At 44.0% G+C, this 17,508-nt stretch overlaps 1 non-coding gene across 1 annotated transcript; it reads left to right on the forward strand.

The window, feature by feature from the left end:
* Positions 1 to 8,153: 8,153 nt before the first annotated feature.
* Positions 8,154 to 8,229, forward strand: trnav-uac. Its single transcript has one exon. It is a non-coding gene; the product is annotated as a tRNA-Val (tRNA).
* Positions 8,230 to 17,508: the final 9,279 nt, after the last annotated feature.

Raw genomic sequence — 17,508 nt, forward strand, 5'->3', positions numbered from 1 at the left:
GTGCATGAAAAGCCCAGGAGGCCGGACGTTTCTGAGATACTGGAACCGGCGTGCCTGGCACCGACGATCATACACGCTCAAAGTCGCTTAGGTCACTTGTTTTGCCCATTCTAATATTCAATCGAACAGTAACTGAATGTCTCGATGCCTGTCTGCCTGCTTTATTTAGCATGCCATGGCCACGTGACTCGCTGTCTGTAGGAGAAAACCATTTTTGTGAACGGGATGATATACCTAATAAACTGTCCACTAAGTGTAGTCACAATACTGTTCACATAGGCATAATGTTTCAAAAGTAATCTCCAATGCAATCTAGAATTGAAGAGACAACATACTTGTAAAGGGGAGTTCTGCTGTGCTTCTTTTAACGTGTGCCCCAGAAATGCATGTGCTAACTAACCTTGTGCCCTCACAAAAACAGCTGGTTGATGATCCTTTTAACTGGAAGATATTTTAGAATGAATCATAGCACTTACAACCAGTCAAAATGGAGGGAATCCAAAATAAAATGACTACCCCATGTGGCATGGGGATAGAAAAGGGCCCCTATAGACCATACTTTTGGAGTAGTTCGGACTGCCACTGCCGCTTGCGCTCGGGGAAAGCCTGTGGGATTTTGATGTTGTTAAAGTCCTGGATGCACTGCTTCATCTCTTCCTCTGCGCTGGGTCTCTCCGTGTTCTTCTTCCTGCTCAGGCCGCCCTCACGCCCCATCAGCGACTGGAAGAGCTCGCTGTTGCGTCGCTTATCTGGCAGCTGCATCCACTGCACTGACGAGCCCTTCTTGGAGGGCCGCCCCAGGGTGAGGGTGCTGGGCTGCCGGGAGACAGATTGGAGGGCTCCGCAGGGGGCCACGGATCCCCCGCCGCCTCCCCCACCCAAGTTGGGACCATCCTGGGGCGAGGTGGCCTCGGAGTGGGTCTCAGAGCTGGAGGTGGAGAGTTCGTTGAGGGAGGTGCCGCTCTCGCTGCCCTTGTCGGTGCCCAGTTTGTCCTTCTGGCGCTCCTCACAGTCCTGCTTGGGGGAGATCATCTTTGATGTCGGCCCTGCCAAACACAGCAGAGAGACAAGATCAGTCACATGTTGAGACAATTGGAGTAGGGAGCACCTGTGTATGTCATGCTGCCATTTTCCCAAAATTTCTCCTTGAGTGCCCACAGCCATTCCACTTATTTATTACCGGAATAGATCAAATGAGTGGAACAGCTGGGGCTAATCAAGGATATGTTAGGGAAACACTGCCATACAGAAATGCAGCTATCCATGGTATTGACATGGGGGGTGGGGGGAAGTATTTGGCATACATTCTATCTATGCACATTCTTTCATATTTTCCATTAACTACACTGCTCAAAAATATTAAGGGAACATTGCACCGGTACCCCCTTGTATATATAGCCTCCCTACTGTTATTTTATTTTACTTCTGCTCTTTTTTTCTCAACACTTTTTTTGTTGTTGTTTTATTTTTACTTTTTTGTTAAAAATAAATGCACTTTTGGTTAAGGGCTGTAAGTAAGCATTTCACTGTAATGTCTGCACCTGTTGTATTCGGCGCATGTGGCCAATAAAATTTGATTTGATTTGATTTAAACAACACAATGTAACTCCAAGTCAATCACACTTCTGTGAAATCAAACTGTCCACTTAGGAAGCAACACTGATTGACAATAAATTCCACATGCTGTTGTGCAAATGGAATAGACAACAGGTGGAAATTGTAGGCAATTAGCAAGACACCCCCAATAAAGAAGCGTTTCTGCAGGTGGTGACCACAGACCACTTCTCAGTTCCTATGCTTCCTGGCTGATGTTTTGGTCACTTTTGAATGCTGGCGGTGCTTTCACTCTAGTGGTAGCATGAGACGGAGTCTACAACCCACACAAGTGGCTCAGGTAGTGCAGCTCATCCAGGATGGCACATCAATGCGAGCTGTGGCAAGAAGGTTTGCTGTGTCTTTCAGCGTAGTGTCCAGAGCATGGAGGCGCTACCAGGAGACAGGCCAGTACATCAGGAGACGTGGAGGAGGCCGTAGCAGGGCAACAACCCAGCAGCAGGACCGCTACCTCCGCCTTTGTGCAAGGAGGAGCAGGAGGAGCACTGCCAGAGCCCTGCAAAACGACCTCCAGCAGGCCACAAATGTGCATGTGTCTGCTCAAACGGTCAGAAACAGACTCCATGAGGGTGGTATGAGGGCCCGACGTCCACAGGTGGGGGTGGTGCTTACAGCCCAACAACGTGCAGGACGTTTGGCATTTGCCAGAGAACAACCAAGATTGGCAAATTCGCCACTGGCGCCCTGTGCTCTTCACAGATGAAAGCAGGTTCACACTGAGCACATGTGACAGACGTGACAGAGTCTGGAGACGCCGTGGAGAACGTTCTGCTGCCTGCAATATCCTCCAGCATGACCGGTTTGGCGGGGTGTCAGTCATGGTGTGCGGTGGCATTTCTTTGGGGGGCCGCACAGCCCTCCATGTGCTCGCCAGAGGTAGCCTGACTGCCATTAGGTACCGAGAGGAGATCTTCAGACCCCTTGTGAGACCATATGCTGGTGCGGATGGCCCTGGGTTCCTCCTAATGCAAGACAATGCTAGACCTCATGTGGCTGGAGTGTGTCAGCAGTTCCTGCAAGAGGAAGGCATTGATGCTATGGACCGCCCGTTCCCCAGACCTGAATCCAATTGAGCACATCTGGGACATCATGTCTCGCTCCGTCCACATTTTACATTACATTTACATTTTAGTCATTTAGCAGACGCTCTTATCCAGAGCGACTGCACGTTGCACCACAGACTGCACGTTGCACCACAGACTGTCCAGGAGTTGGCGGATGCTTTAGTCCAGGTCTGGGAGGAGATCCATCAGGAGACCATCCGCCACCTCATCAGGAGCATGCCCAGGCATTGTAGGGAGGTCATACAGGCACGTGGAGGCCACACACACTACTGAGCCTCATTTTGACTTGTTTTAAGGACATTACATCAAAGTTGGATCAGCCTGTAGTGTGGTTTTCCACTTTAATTTTGAGGGTGACTCCAAATCCAGACCTCCATGGGTTGATACATTTGATTTCCATTGATAATTTTTGTGTGATTTTGTTGTCAGCACATTCAACTATGTAAAAAGTATTTAATAAGATTATTTCATTCATTCAGATCTAGGATGTGTTGTTTAAGTGTTCCCTTTTTGAGCAGTGTACTTAAATCAATGTATGCAAATAGATTTCACAAGAAAAGATGAGTGAAAGACAAAAATTGAGAGAAACAGACATTGTACGATATAACTGTAAAGTGTCCTCAAATACCTAATCTGCTGTCTGAGAAATGTCCATGGGATAAAATTAAATCACACAAAAAAAATCCTCTATAGATTTCTCCACACAGTAGTAATACTTTCACAACTTTAGTGGGCTTTTGTGTTGGCTATCTTACAGTCTTGCACTGTGAGAACATGAATCCAGTCTTCCACTACCATTATCAGGTTAAATCATTCACCCCGAAGGTAACACAGTCAGAGTTGGAAACACAACAAGCTAATGTAATGAGAAATTCCCTTAGCTCAGCCACTCTCTCTCGCTCTCTCTCTCTCTCTCGGCACGCTGTAGACCCATAAACAAGAAGGGTTACAGTAAGAAGGCTAATGCCCCTCAGCACCCAGCATAAAATCTTTGTCAGTAGTGTAGTATCTGAGGAATTATGACTTTGCTAATGTTTTCAAAGTGGAACCTGAGAGGATGTTTACTCAGTTTTAGGGGGAGCAGTTTTAGAGGGACACCCCATAGAACAGAGGAAGTCTGTTGTGTGGAGACAGGTGATTGGTCAGTATGGGAAACCACCCATATCCTGGTAAAGATTATAAATACTTGGTTTGAGACAAAGAAGATCAGAACAGACATATTATTTTGGGACACTGTTCTCCAGATGCTGCAGACGTCTGTAAACGTATGCTGAAATCTTGTGATATAAATAAAACGTATAATCAAAGTACAGTATAAGCGGACTCCTTGGTTTCACAGCATAATTAGCAACGTTTTCTCGACACAACAGTAGCTAGGTTTCCATCCAATTGGCTACAGATTTTCATGCAAATATTCTAAAATCTGCATTAAAAACTATATGCGCATTTTCCCACCAGAGATGTTTCCATCAAATGTAGTTTAAATGCTGTGAGTGATGACGAAGTGCACATAAAAATACATTTTGCGGTTAGATTCCCTTGTACAAAATAATTAAATAAAAAAACAAATAAAAAAAGTTTCCATCACATTTTTAACTCTATTGTTTTCTCACAAACACATTGTTATATAGCAAGTGTGCCCAACCTGGTATTGGCACATGCGCTCTAGCGCAGGGGTTCCCAAACTTTTTCATTCAGACCCCCCTTCCAGCATTGGAAATATCGCCCTGCCCGCGTCACGTCTATTTCTTTGGGCACAAGCAAAATTTAGCATGTTTAAAGATTATTTCCTGCAATTCTACACATTTTGTCATGGGGTGCAGAGAACATTTTGCAGTTTTAAAGCAAATTTTCTTGCAATTCTATAAATGTCTAATGTGTATTCATGTGATATTTGAGTGACTCAAACATTACTACAAAAATGTATGGGGAAAAAAAAATACGTTAGCTGACATGGGCTAGTTGACATGGACATTTCTGAGAAGTTATAAATAGCTCTCGAAGGTATACAATGACTGACATGACAAGAGAAAAACTGATGATGCACTATCCAATTTCGAAATAGCACCTTGTGCATTCTACTATTACAACTTTCAAGAGTTGCGTTCCTAATTATAATTTGTTTTATATTATCCTGTGCCCCACCCCTGGCGGTTCCCGATGCGCCATAAACACTCTCTGCACACTGTTGGCTAGAGCACACGTATAGCCTACATGAGATTATATGGACAAAAGAGCAAGATCTATTTATTTTTATTTTTATAAAGGCAGCCAAGCATCGATTATCATGTCACCAGAATAAGACAATAGATATTTATTGGAAAGGAGCATCAAACTCATCACCTTGCACTTTCAGCATCCTGTGAAGTTCATAACTTATTTCATCTGTAGCTTAATAAACTGCATGCATTCCCAACAAGTCGTAGTAGGAGGACCACACAACATGTCATTGTGTGACTCCAAGTTTACTACGATATGATGGTTATTATATCAAGATTTGCGCATAAAAGCATTTCCACTGACATTTCTCGCATAATTCATTTTACCAACACAAAAAGATCTCAAATTGTCTAGCGTATTCTGTTTTGTTGACATCAAGTCTGTCATTACATTTTTTTCCCAACATGTACTTTACTCGCATAAAAAGGTTGGATGGAAAGCTGGTTAGTGTGACACTATAAAATCAAACCAAGTTGAAAAGACTAACTGGCCCTATAAACCAACTTCTCATTTAGAAAACAGCCTATGTGGAATTGATATGAGTCAGAAACATTTATTCTACTGTCGAAATTGACTACAAAGTCTAAATAGGATAATTTTGGTCATAAAGTCAGTCTTGTCCAAATGGAGTTTTGTGAGACTTCTGGTTATGACTGCATCACAACGTAAATGAAGGTTGGGTTTATTTCAATCCTGCCCACATGCCCACAGCACACAATTAATCATAAATTCGGAGTGCAGCTACACGCGACCAGATTGTAATGCCTGGGGTAAATTTGGGTTAACTTTAGATATCCCTATGGGGCTAGTTAGGGACCATCGATAAATAATATAATGTACATGGGATGATATGTTAATTCCAATAACCCCTAATTTCAATAACTATAAATTGTAGAAATTAATATACAAATATTGAAAGCATTTAATGAGAAAACTAAAAGGTGTGCAACATGAAAATATTGTATCATTTACATTGTAATTTATTGACGGTCCCTAACTAGCCTTGGAGATAGGCTATCCAAACTCAAACCAATTTTGCCACGGTTGCACACCAGCCAACTGAAGCTAATTGTCTAACTCTTCCCATCTTCAAACACACACACAAGAAACCAACATAAAATCACACCCTGAAACTAACTCACGTTTGAATTCAGTTATAGCCGCTAGCATTTCATAATGAATCCAAATCTGCAGTCGCTCTTTAAGTCAGTATGTTCAATTATACTGAACAAAAATATTAAAAGACAACATGCAATAATTTCAACGATTTTACTGAGTTACAGTTCATATAAGGAAATGAGTCAATTGAATTCATTAGGCCCTAATCTATGGATTTCACATGACTGGGCAGGGATGCAGCAATGGGTGGGCCTGGGAGGGCATCACCCACTGGGGAGCCAGGCCTAGCCAATCAGTGAGTTTTTCCCCACAAAAGGGCTTTATTACAGACAGAAATTCTCTAAAACAATGTTGGAGGAGGCTTATGGTAGAGAAATTAATATTAAATTCTCTGGCAGCAGCTCAGGTGGACATTCCTGCAGTCAGCATGCCAATTGTACGCTCCCTCAAAACTTGAGACATCTGTGACATTGTGTTGTGTGACAAAACTGCACATTTTAGAGTGGCCTTTTTTGTCCCCAGCACAAGGCGCACCTGTGTAATGATCATGTTGTTTAATCAGCTTCTTGATATGCCACAACTGTCAGGTGGATGGATTATCTTGGCAAAGGAGACATTTTTACTAACAGGGATTTAAACAAATGTGTGCACAACATTGAGAGAAATAAGCTTTTTGTGCGTGTGAAACATTTCTGGTATCTTTTATTTCAGCTCATGAAACATGGGACCAACACTTTATATGTTGCGTTTATATTTTTGTTCAGTATAAAAGGAGCTCAGCTGAATTGTCATTGTGAGTGCTGAGACCAGTGGCCCTTTGCTTCCTGGCTGTGGCAAACAGCTTCCTCAGCAACTACTTCTTAAAATTTCACCAGGAACTACTGTATGTTCTCTGCCTTTTGCAGTTACTCTGTACAGCATGAATGAATTTATGCATTTTGAAGTGAACCATGGAGGAAGGACCATTGCTGGAGGAAGGACCATTGCTTAAAAACCACTGAAGCATGGTACAGTATGTTACAAAATAATTGCCTAACCATAGTATGTTAAAAATTTTTTGACCAAAACCACAGTCGCAGAAAATAATAAATAGATAATGTCACTCAACATTTTAATTGTCGGCTGATTATGCACTGTAAGCCATCGAAAGAAAAACATTGAAATGTTCATAAAAAAATCAAATGAAATCACTTAAATACTCTTAAAACATACATTATTTGTTGTTTATTTCCCCAAAATATAATTTCAGAGCTGCCCGGTACTCAGATGGTCATGTTAATAAGATAAAACGCCAATCTCCAGATCTGAAGGCACCAGGAGTCCATTAGACCTCATTAAGCATGCCCCTCACTGGTTTATATATCAGCTCAGCGAGACCTAAGGTTAGCCGGGTAGCTGACTTCACAGGAAGATCATGGGGATTTAGGGGCTGAGAGCTAGACATGAGCCATTCATTAACACTGTTGACTATTGATCGCCAGTCAAGTTTAAAGGAAGGAAGAAATAGCTTTATCCAAGTGGGAACTATTGGTAACACTTTACCCTTTATTTGAAGGGTACCACTTTAATAGCGACTCCCACCTATTTAACACCGTGAAAGATGACTGACTGTAAGAGATGTGAGCGAGATGGATGGTTACTTTGCTGTATCTTTCATGGTACGGGATGCTGTCAATGACAGTCTCTGAGATTGCCTATCAAAACATAACATCAGGTGGACAGGCCTCTCACTATTTCATGAACTGTATTATTATGCTGAAGCTGTTTCTTTCACCGAACTAGGAGTTTGTTAGGAAAACATCCTCAGACTGGGCTGGAATTCAATCACTTTTTCACAGTCGAAAAATACCATTGTTACTGAGCCACATTTTGAGTGATGTTATCAATTAGCGCATTCTTATTTAATATTAGGTGAAATAACTCATTTTGATTAAAGTGAAATGGTGCCTTTTTGCAGCATAGGTATTTTGTGATATTCCACAGTGCAGATTTCTTGTGGAATGAGTTTGGTTGAATCCAACCCCTGGTTTTATAGCATCAGAACAAGAGGCAGAATTTGTATTATGTCAGTTCTACAATTTGCCCATAACATTTAATCGAAATATGAAACATGAATTTCATCAACAAATATAAATGGGTCCCCTGTAGCTCAGTTGGTAGAGCATGGCGCTTACAACGCCAGGGTTGTGGGTTCGTTTCCCACGGGGGGCCAGTATGAAAATGTATGCACTCACTAACTGTAAGTCGCTGTCACGACTTCCGCCGAGGCTGCCCCCCCTCCTGGTTTGGGCAGGCTTCGGCGTTTGTCGTCACCGGAGTACTAGTTACTGCCGATCCCATTCTCTTCACTCCACTTGTCATGTCTTGTCAATCACACACACCTGGTGCTCATTCCCCTAATTAGTATGTGTATAGGTGTTCCCCTTGTCTTTGTGAGTGATTGTTTTATTGTGAGTAGTTCGGTTGAGCTCGGTTGAGCTACATTTCACTTTGTTATTGCCAAGGTGGATGTTTTCCCTTGTACAGTTTCATTTGACACTTGGGGCGTTTGATTTATGCAAACAGATTAAACTCTGGACTTCGGTGTTTTACCTCCTGCGCCTGACTCCTTTGACGGGACTGCAGCGCGATGTAAGGGATTCCTACTCCAACTGGAGTTGTATTTCTCCAGCATCAGGCCGGAGCCCCGGGAGCGGGAGAAGGTATCCGTCCTCGTTTCCTGCCTTTGTGGGAGAGCGCGGTATGGAACGAGGGAGGTACCACGTTGGAGAACTACGGGGAGGTTGCTCGCCTCTTTTGGGCCGTTTTTGATCACCCGCCTGAGGGTCGAGAGGTGGGCGAACGACTGGTTCATCTAAGATAGGGGACGAGGACCGCTCAGGACTACGCGCTGGAGTTCCGGACGCTGGCAGCGGGGTCCGGGTGGAATGAGCGGGCCCTGATAGACCATTTCCGGTGTCGCCTAAGGGAGGACGTCCAACGGGAGCTTGCCAGCCGGGTTACCATGCTATCGTTCTCCCAACTGGTGGACATGGCCATCCAGCTGGACAATCTGCTAGCAGCCAGAGGACGTCCTGGTAGGGGTCTGCCAGTTCCCACTCCGGACGACTCTGACCCCGAGCAGATGGAGCTGGGGTGAGCCGCCAGTCAAGAGAGCGCAGGAGGACAGCGACAGTGCCACTCTGGTGGCACGAAGGGACAATCCACCTCATGTCGCATTCAACGTTCTTTTGGGTCTGGAGGCGGTAGGCAGGGTACTCACACATCACCCCAGGTAACGAACACCCAAACATGTTCAGAGCCCTTTGCGGCGCACTGTACTTTATCTATCTCCTTTCCAGATCACTTGGTAGGTTCCCATTGTAAGGCGCTAGTCGATTCAGGCGCAGCTGGGAATTTTATGGACAGGGCATTTGCACACCGTCAAGGCATTTAATTGGTTCCCCTAACCATTCCACTCCCCATCAGAGCACTAGATAGTTGACCATTAGGGTGCGGGTTGGTTAAGGAAGTTACTGTACCAGTCACCATGATTACGCAGGAGACACATGTTGAGCAGATCACCTTTATGATTATTGAGTCTCCTGCTCACCCTGTAGTCTTGGGGTTCCCGTGGTTAACTCTTCACAACCCCAATTTCTCGTGGCCACAGAGGTTTCTTACGGGGTGGTTGCGTGAGTTTCCGGGTAGGTGTCTAGGTGTTTCCGTTCGTGCGACCACGGTGGAAAGTCCAGACGGTACCCCCACCGTGCACATTCCCCCCGAATACCATGATCTGGCGCTTGCGTTTTCCAAGACGCAAGCGACTAAATTACCACCTCATCGGGAGGGGGATTGCGCGATAAACCTTTGGGTAGACACTGTACCTCCCAGGAGTCATGTGTATCCCCTGTCGCAGGCTGAAACGGAGGATATGGAAACATACGTCACAAGTCCTTGCGCCAGGGGTATATACGTCCTTCCACTTCACCTGCCTCCTCGAGTTTCTTCTTTGTGAAGAAGAAAGATGGCAGTTTACGCCCGTGCATTGATTATCGACCACTGAATAATGTGACGGTACGATTTAGTTATCCTCTTCCCCTCATTCCTTCAGTGATTGAGTCAATGCATGGGGCCCGTTTTTTCACCAAATTAGACCTCAGGAGTGCCTACAACCTGGTGCGTATTCAGGAAGGGGATGAGTGGAAAACAGCATTCAGCACAACCTCGGAGCATTATGAATACCTGGTGATGCCCTACGGATTGATGAATGCTCCATTCGTTTTCCAGTCCTTTGTGAACGAGGTGTTTCGGGACATGCTTGGTCGTGGTGTGGTGGTCTACATCGATGACATCCTGGTGTATTCCGTTACGCGTGCTGAGCATGTGTCCCTGGTTTGCAAAGTATTGGTCCGACTGCTGGAAAATGATCTTTATGCCAAGGCCGAGAAGTGTGAGTTTTCCAGCAGTCAATCTCCTTCCTCAGATATCGCATTACCACCACAGGTGTGGAGATGGAGGGAGACCGCATTGCACTTAGTGCGTAATTGGCCGACTCCAACCACGGTAAAGGAGGTGCAGCGCTTCCTTGGCTTTGCCAACTACTATCGAAGGTTTATTCGGGTTTTAGCAAGGTCACAGTTCCCATTACATCCTTGTTGAAGGGTGGGCCGTCCCAGCTCCGCTGGTCTGCTGAGGCTGATTTGGCATTCAGTAGATTGCGGGGTCTGTTCACCTCAGCCCCGGTACTGGCTGACCCCGATCCATCAATACCGTTCGTAGTGGAGGTGGATGCGTCCGAGGTAGGGATAGGAGCTGTCTTATCCCAACGCTCGGGCACGCCACCCAAGCTCCGACCCTGTGCCTTCTTTTCTAAGAAGCTCAGCTCGGCAGAGCAGAACTACGGCGTTGGTAATCGGGAGCTGTTGGCTGTTGTCCGAGCTTTGACGATGTGGAGACATTCGCTCGAAGGGGCGAAACACCCTTTCCTCGTCTGGACAGACCACCGTAACCTTGAGTACAATCGGGCAGTGAGGAGGCTGAATCCTCGCCAGCCCAGGTGGGCCCTCATCTTCACCCAGGTTTGATTTCACACTCTCATACATTCCGGGTACGAAGAACGTGAAGGCAGACGCACTGTCCCGGCTGTATGACACAGAGGAGAGGCCCAGAGACAACACCCCCATACTCCTGGCCTCATGCATGGTGGCGCCGGTAGTATGGGCGATGGACACAGATATAGCGCAGGCATTATGCACAGATTCATCTCCACCGCAGTGTCCAGCTGGGGGGGTACGGTCCGGAGGTCCGTGCTGGGTCCCAAGGCGGGACATCCTCGATCCCTCCCTGTTGAGGGATTTCCACCGTCGCCATCCGACTCGCCCTGCTCCGCGTCCTCCTGGCCGCCCCCACTGCTGGAGCCGCGCCTCGGGGGGATACTGTCACGACTTCCGCCGAGGCTGCCCCCCCCCCGATTCGGGCAGGCTTCGGCGTTCGTCGTCACCGGAGTACTAGCTACTGCCGATCCCATTCTCTTCACTCCACTTGTCATGTCTTGTCAATCACACACACCTGGTGCTCATTCCCCTAATTAGTATGTGTATAGGTGTTCCCTCTGTTCCCCTTGTCTTTGTGAGTGATTGTTTTATTGTGAGAGCGTGTAGCTCGGTTGAGCTACATTTCTACTGTGTTATTGCCAAGGTGGATGTTTTCCCTTGTACAGTTTCCTTTGACGCTTGGGGCGTTTGATTTATGCAAACGGATTAAACTCTGGACTTCGGTATTTTACCTCCTGCGCCTGATTCCTTTCACACCTCGTCACAGTCGCTCTGGATAAGAGCGTCTGCTAAATGACGTAAATGTAAAAATGTACTACACCCCCCTACCCACTGCAAAATAAACAAAAACAACACTTATCTACAATCACAATAGCTGACATGGCTTGTGTTCAAATGCTGAATGCCCGTATTAGCAAACACATGCAGGCTGTCAATTAGTGATGTACTTCAAAGGCATTGTAATGCAAAGGCTTCCACTTTGGTTTACTATCTCACTAATAGCAACAGCAGCTCAGCCCCCAAGGACGCCGAACATAATTCACAATGACTGCCTCCACCACAGAAACCAATTACATATGTAGATCCTAGATTACTCATCCCACAATGCAGTTTCTTTGTGTGGAGAGAGATGTTCCTACCTCTGGGATTTACAGCAGTGATAGAGACATATCTCTTTATCTCTGACACACACGTGCACACACACACTGTATCTCTATCGCTTCTCTGTCCCCCCCTCCACACAGCAGTTTTTTAAGTTGAATCGAATCAGTGCCAGGTTTCGTTTTTCTGTTTTTCTCTACTCTCACTGGTACGAATGGGAAAATAATCAAATAGACTGCAGAGAGGGTCAGTAGAAAGCAAACCAATTTAGAATGTTCCCTGGGACTAAAAATAAATAAAAATAAAATGAGAATGTTCTGTCCGACTGTCTCCCATTTGATTTGAAAATAGAGCATGAATAACTTGCTACTCTCAATGCTTAGACAACTAAAGTCAGGATAATAGAGGGACTTTAGAGTTAGGGAGCCAGAACATCAGAGGAGAAAATGTGACTCCATTAGATTAATAGCATATCATACAAGGAGTAAGGCCCTCCCATTGAGTTCTTCTTCTCCTTCTTTCATCTTGTTTGACAAAGGCTATGTCATATATGACCCCCTATTCTCCATTTTTTTTTTTACCTTTATTTAACCAGGTAAGCCAGTTGAGAACAAGTTCTCATTTACAACTGCGACCTGGCCAAGATAAAGCAAAGCAGTGCGATAAAAAACAACAACACAGAGTTACATATGGGGTAAACAAAACATAAAGTCAAAAATACAACAGTAAATATATATACAGTGTGTGCAAATGTAGCAAGTTATGGAGGTAAGGCAATAAATAGGCCATAGTGCAAAATAATGACAATTTAGTATTAACACTGGAATGATAGATGTGCAAGAGATGATGTGCAAATAGAGATATTGGGGTGCAAATGAGCAAAATAAATAACAATATGGGGATGAGGTATAGTGCACTACCTTTGACCAGGCCCATAGAGAAAATGTGCCATCCAAGGTTTACTACCTCGCTGAGACAAAGGCTCTATTACTGCACATCAAAGCAGTCATCAATGTGCTTTTGTGTGGGATGGTTCTTGGCACCCTCTCTGAAGCAGATGGGAGTCTATCTCGATAAGGCTTAGGGACGTTATTCAATCAAAACCGCATTGCAGTATTAAAGGAAGTGTCAACATAGCTTCATCAGCAGAGTCAAATTAAATTGCAGAATGGTTTGGGGTACTGTATTTAATAGCAGGAACACTTCCAGTTTTCAGAATAAGAGTGTGTGCACGGGCAGTAGTTGTAGTGTTAGCGGATAGCGGCTATTTTGATGAAAGGGTTCACTTGCATCGTCTTTTATATGTGATTGTTTTACCTACTGGCTACTGTAGTTGAATGCACCTCTGGATAAGAACTGCTAAATGACTGTAAAATAAAGAAAATGTAGTGCATGGATAAAAAGACGCATAGCTATTCCAATGGCAGGTTTGATCAAATTCAGCCACAAGAATAAAATTGACAAGTTGTAGCTAACTAACACTTGAGATGTGTCAATAAGGTAATGCAACACCTTGGTATGGCTTGCATAACACTTAATAACAATGGATAACACTACCAATGAAACAATTAAACTGTTTATTTTGTCTTATGCTTTAGGACAGAGGGTTATCATAATAGGTGATGACAGCAGTCATGTCAAACAGAACACAACGTTACTGTCAGCAATACAGAACCACACCTAAAACAAAGTGTCCATAGAACACTTTACAATAAAGTGGAACTGAGTGTTTTAGCAACATAAATCTTATTAAAATCTGTTCATATACACCCCCAAGAAGAATTACACCTTTTTTTTTTTAAAGTGAGCACTTAGATATGACCTGTGTTCGAATACCCATACTAACATATGGTATACTACATACTTAATGAGTATATGCTACATACTATTAGTTCATTTTAGTGTACTGTAAACAAACGGTATCCTTTCAGTTGAGCGTACTAGCTCTTCGCCTGTCTACCGGAAGTTGATGCTGCTGCTATGCAACCTCTTGCTAGCATAACAAATTACTAGCGAGACATTTTACAACTTTGGGTGTGTTATTAAATTCAATCTGGAGTGCCAGAGTGCGCTCTGGCCGTTCATAAATTCAGAGCGTTGTCAGATGTCCGTTCATAAATTCAGAGCGTTTTGCTCGCACACACTGGATGCTCTGCCCGAGGAGTAGGGTTGATCCGAGCATTCTGACCTCAACGGCAGTCAAGCACCCAAGCTAACTGGCTAAAGTTGGCTAGCCTCCTAGCTACTTCCAGACCCAAATGAGAGAACACCTCGCTCTGACCATTTTACTCACCCTAGCATAGCTGGTTAGGCTGTTTTCATGTTATCCAGTGCGTCAAGTTATAATTACGCTTTCTTGCCGACGTTTATTGACACCAGCCATATTCAACGGGTGTTGAGCGTTCGTAAATTCAACAGTTATTCTGCACTCTGGCACACTCAGACGAGAGTGCTCTGAATTTGGAGTAGATAGCCAGATCGAATGTAAGAATGCACCCGAATTAACAATGTCCATTGAGAACGCACGACTATACCATTTAGCTAAGCTAAGAATGACGTGAATAATCAAGTCAATAAACGTTGGGTAGTTAGATAGCATATAGTTAATATACTGGCAAGTTCAATGTATTATTAGCCAACTAACATTAGGTCGCTAGCTAACATACCGGTACATACTGCTGTAATGATATGCGGTTTGTAAAGATAGCGTAACTAACAAATTGTCAGCCAACATAACGTGTAACTTATTTGAAAAGATATTACTTTATTACATTGCTCAACATTTTCTTAACATTTGTCATAGTTAAAGCAATGAATTTGTATCCGCTCTCGACGGACTTCAGCTGCATATTTTCCGCCATTTTCTTCAAAATCTGAAAACGTTATGAAGCCACGTCCATTTTCTGAAGAATTGCATTATGGGCCCTAAAAGCATAGAAATAGTGTCCGCTGCTTGTATACTTCATATTTTGGCGAATGTAGTACGACATCTGGGAACTTTTGGCATACTAACTGTATCCATACTATGACCAATAAGTATACTACATACTCAATTTACATCACAAATAGTATGGTTAGTATGAGTATTCGAACACAGCTATGGTCATTTTCATGTTTTCATAAATTCATAGAATGTTTGGGAATGACGTAGAGTAAGGCATTTGTGAAATTCTATATCAATATAGAGTGGGAAAGCGGCCACAATTTTGGACAATTAACAGACACTTCAGTAAATAAAACCTAAAAAACATCTGTCTCGTCCAGGACCTGCGTCTACGCAGACCAGTGTGCCATAGCCAATCAGAACTACAGTAGGCCTTTACACAAATAAGCAATTTGCCACAGGCCTGCAATCATTCACTTTGAACTGGACTGTGTTTTTACAGGCAATAGCAACAGCGTGACTTTAGATCATTAGAACGAACGCATTCGCCAAAAAATACACGTGAATGGATTTCTGCAAATATTTAAATACCACGGGAGTCCTCTTACATTTGGGAACTTTACAGTCCTATTGATCAAACAACCATAAAAAGGTAGGCTCTCGCTCCCTCAGTTATGCTCATCAACATCCAATGCTAGCCAGAGCGAGATGAGCTAAACTCTAACGAGGGAACGTTAGCTAAACCCTCAAAAACGTTTTCAGCTAGTTGACTGTCAAAATTGCACTGATAAACTATGGGGAGTAGTAGGCTGCTCGTTCTTCTGCAGTTTGTCTGCCAATGCATGCTTGTCCCAACTCACGTTTTGACAACTGAATGGGAAGTTGCCTGCCAGCCCATTTGATCGATGCCAAATACATTTGATTGACAAATCAGGGTGCATTTGTAAATTGCCTCCAGTGTATCAGAGTGCGCTCTGGATCGTTCGTAAATTCAGAGCGTTGTCAGATTGTCTATTCATAAATTCAGAGCGTACACTGCACTAGTGACACTGGACGCTCTGGCCAAGGAGTAGGGCTGATCCGAGCGTTCCTCACTCTGACGATTTTACTTGCCCTAACAGAGCTGGTTAGGCTGTTCATTTTGTTACGTTCCCTAGCAAGAAAACAAAAAATTCCACTCAAACAGAAGGGAAAACTAACAAAGAGTCACTGATAACAACCAAAATGAAACAGGTGGGGTTTTAGGAGGGGTTCTGAAAGACACTTACAGGGGTTTCCACTGAAAGTTGACTAGCAACAACAACTGGGACCTAAAAAACACCCACTAAATTTGCCCAAGAACAGGCAAACAAAAGAAAAACCCACACCAAACTTACACAGGAAGAAAACCAAAAAGTGGAGAAAAAAACAGGGCAGATCAGATAAAGGATTGTTTGTCCAGAAATCAAATAGGGCGCACCAACTAAAGGTGTTAACTATCCACATCCCTCAAGACAACTGGAGCACTGGGCCAGCAACTCTTAAATATCACCTGGGCCAGCACAGGTGAAACACCTTCCAACTAACGAGATAGACAAGCCAGCACAGTTGTAACACATACTGACTAACGAGGTGACACCAATCGCCTAACGAAGTGACACCTAACGTCCAACCTTGAAATATACATGGATAAATCTAAGCCTGTAACACCTTCCCCCTTAAGACAACAAATATATCCTATATTTTTGTTGGACAAGTTTGCTCACAACCAACAGAAAATAACAACCATCTCACAACATGATTTTTTCTTTACAACAACACTTTTTTCTTTACAACCTTTTTTCCCCTCTTTTTTTTCTTTCTATATCTGCCTAAAACTGAAGTTCTGAGAAGAGGTAAAATCACTTACATTTCTATAACTCTTATCCCCTTGGAACGAGCCTAACCAATACAAAACTCATCTCCAAAACGGCAAAACGTGCTGTCAAAATAAATTGTGAGCCAGAGCTACACACTGGCCAAACACAAAACACAAAACGTATTGACTGCCCACCCTTGAAAAACAATCAGCAACCAAGTTGTCTTACCACGGAAATGTCTGTAGTAACTTTCCTCTCGTGATTTTCCTCAGTGGAATGGCCTCAGGGAATATGTGGCAGCACACATGATGGTTAAGAGAAACTGGTTACCACTCTTTGCTTAGGGCAAAGGACCAATACAGTCCACCAGAACCCTGCTGAAAGATTTGTCAAAAGCAGGAATAGGCTGCAACGGTGCAACCGGTACCTCTTGGTTCGGTTTACCCGTCCGTTGGCAAACGTGACATGAGTTATAGTAAGAGACAACATCCTGTTTCAGACCAGGCCAGAAGAAGTTACACAAGATACGGTCATACGTCTTGTTGACCCCAAGATGGCCTGCCATACTACCATCGTGAGCCAACCTCTTGTTGAAGCGTAACTGGAACGACAATTTGAGATAAATTGGGCCA

Source organism: Coregonus clupeaformis, chromosome 2, assembly GCF_020615455.1.
Source record: "Coregonus clupeaformis isolate EN_2021a chromosome 2, ASM2061545v1, whole genome shotgun sequence".
NCBI classification, from domain to species: domain Eukaryota; kingdom Metazoa; phylum Chordata; class Actinopteri; order Salmoniformes; family Salmonidae; genus Coregonus; species Coregonus clupeaformis.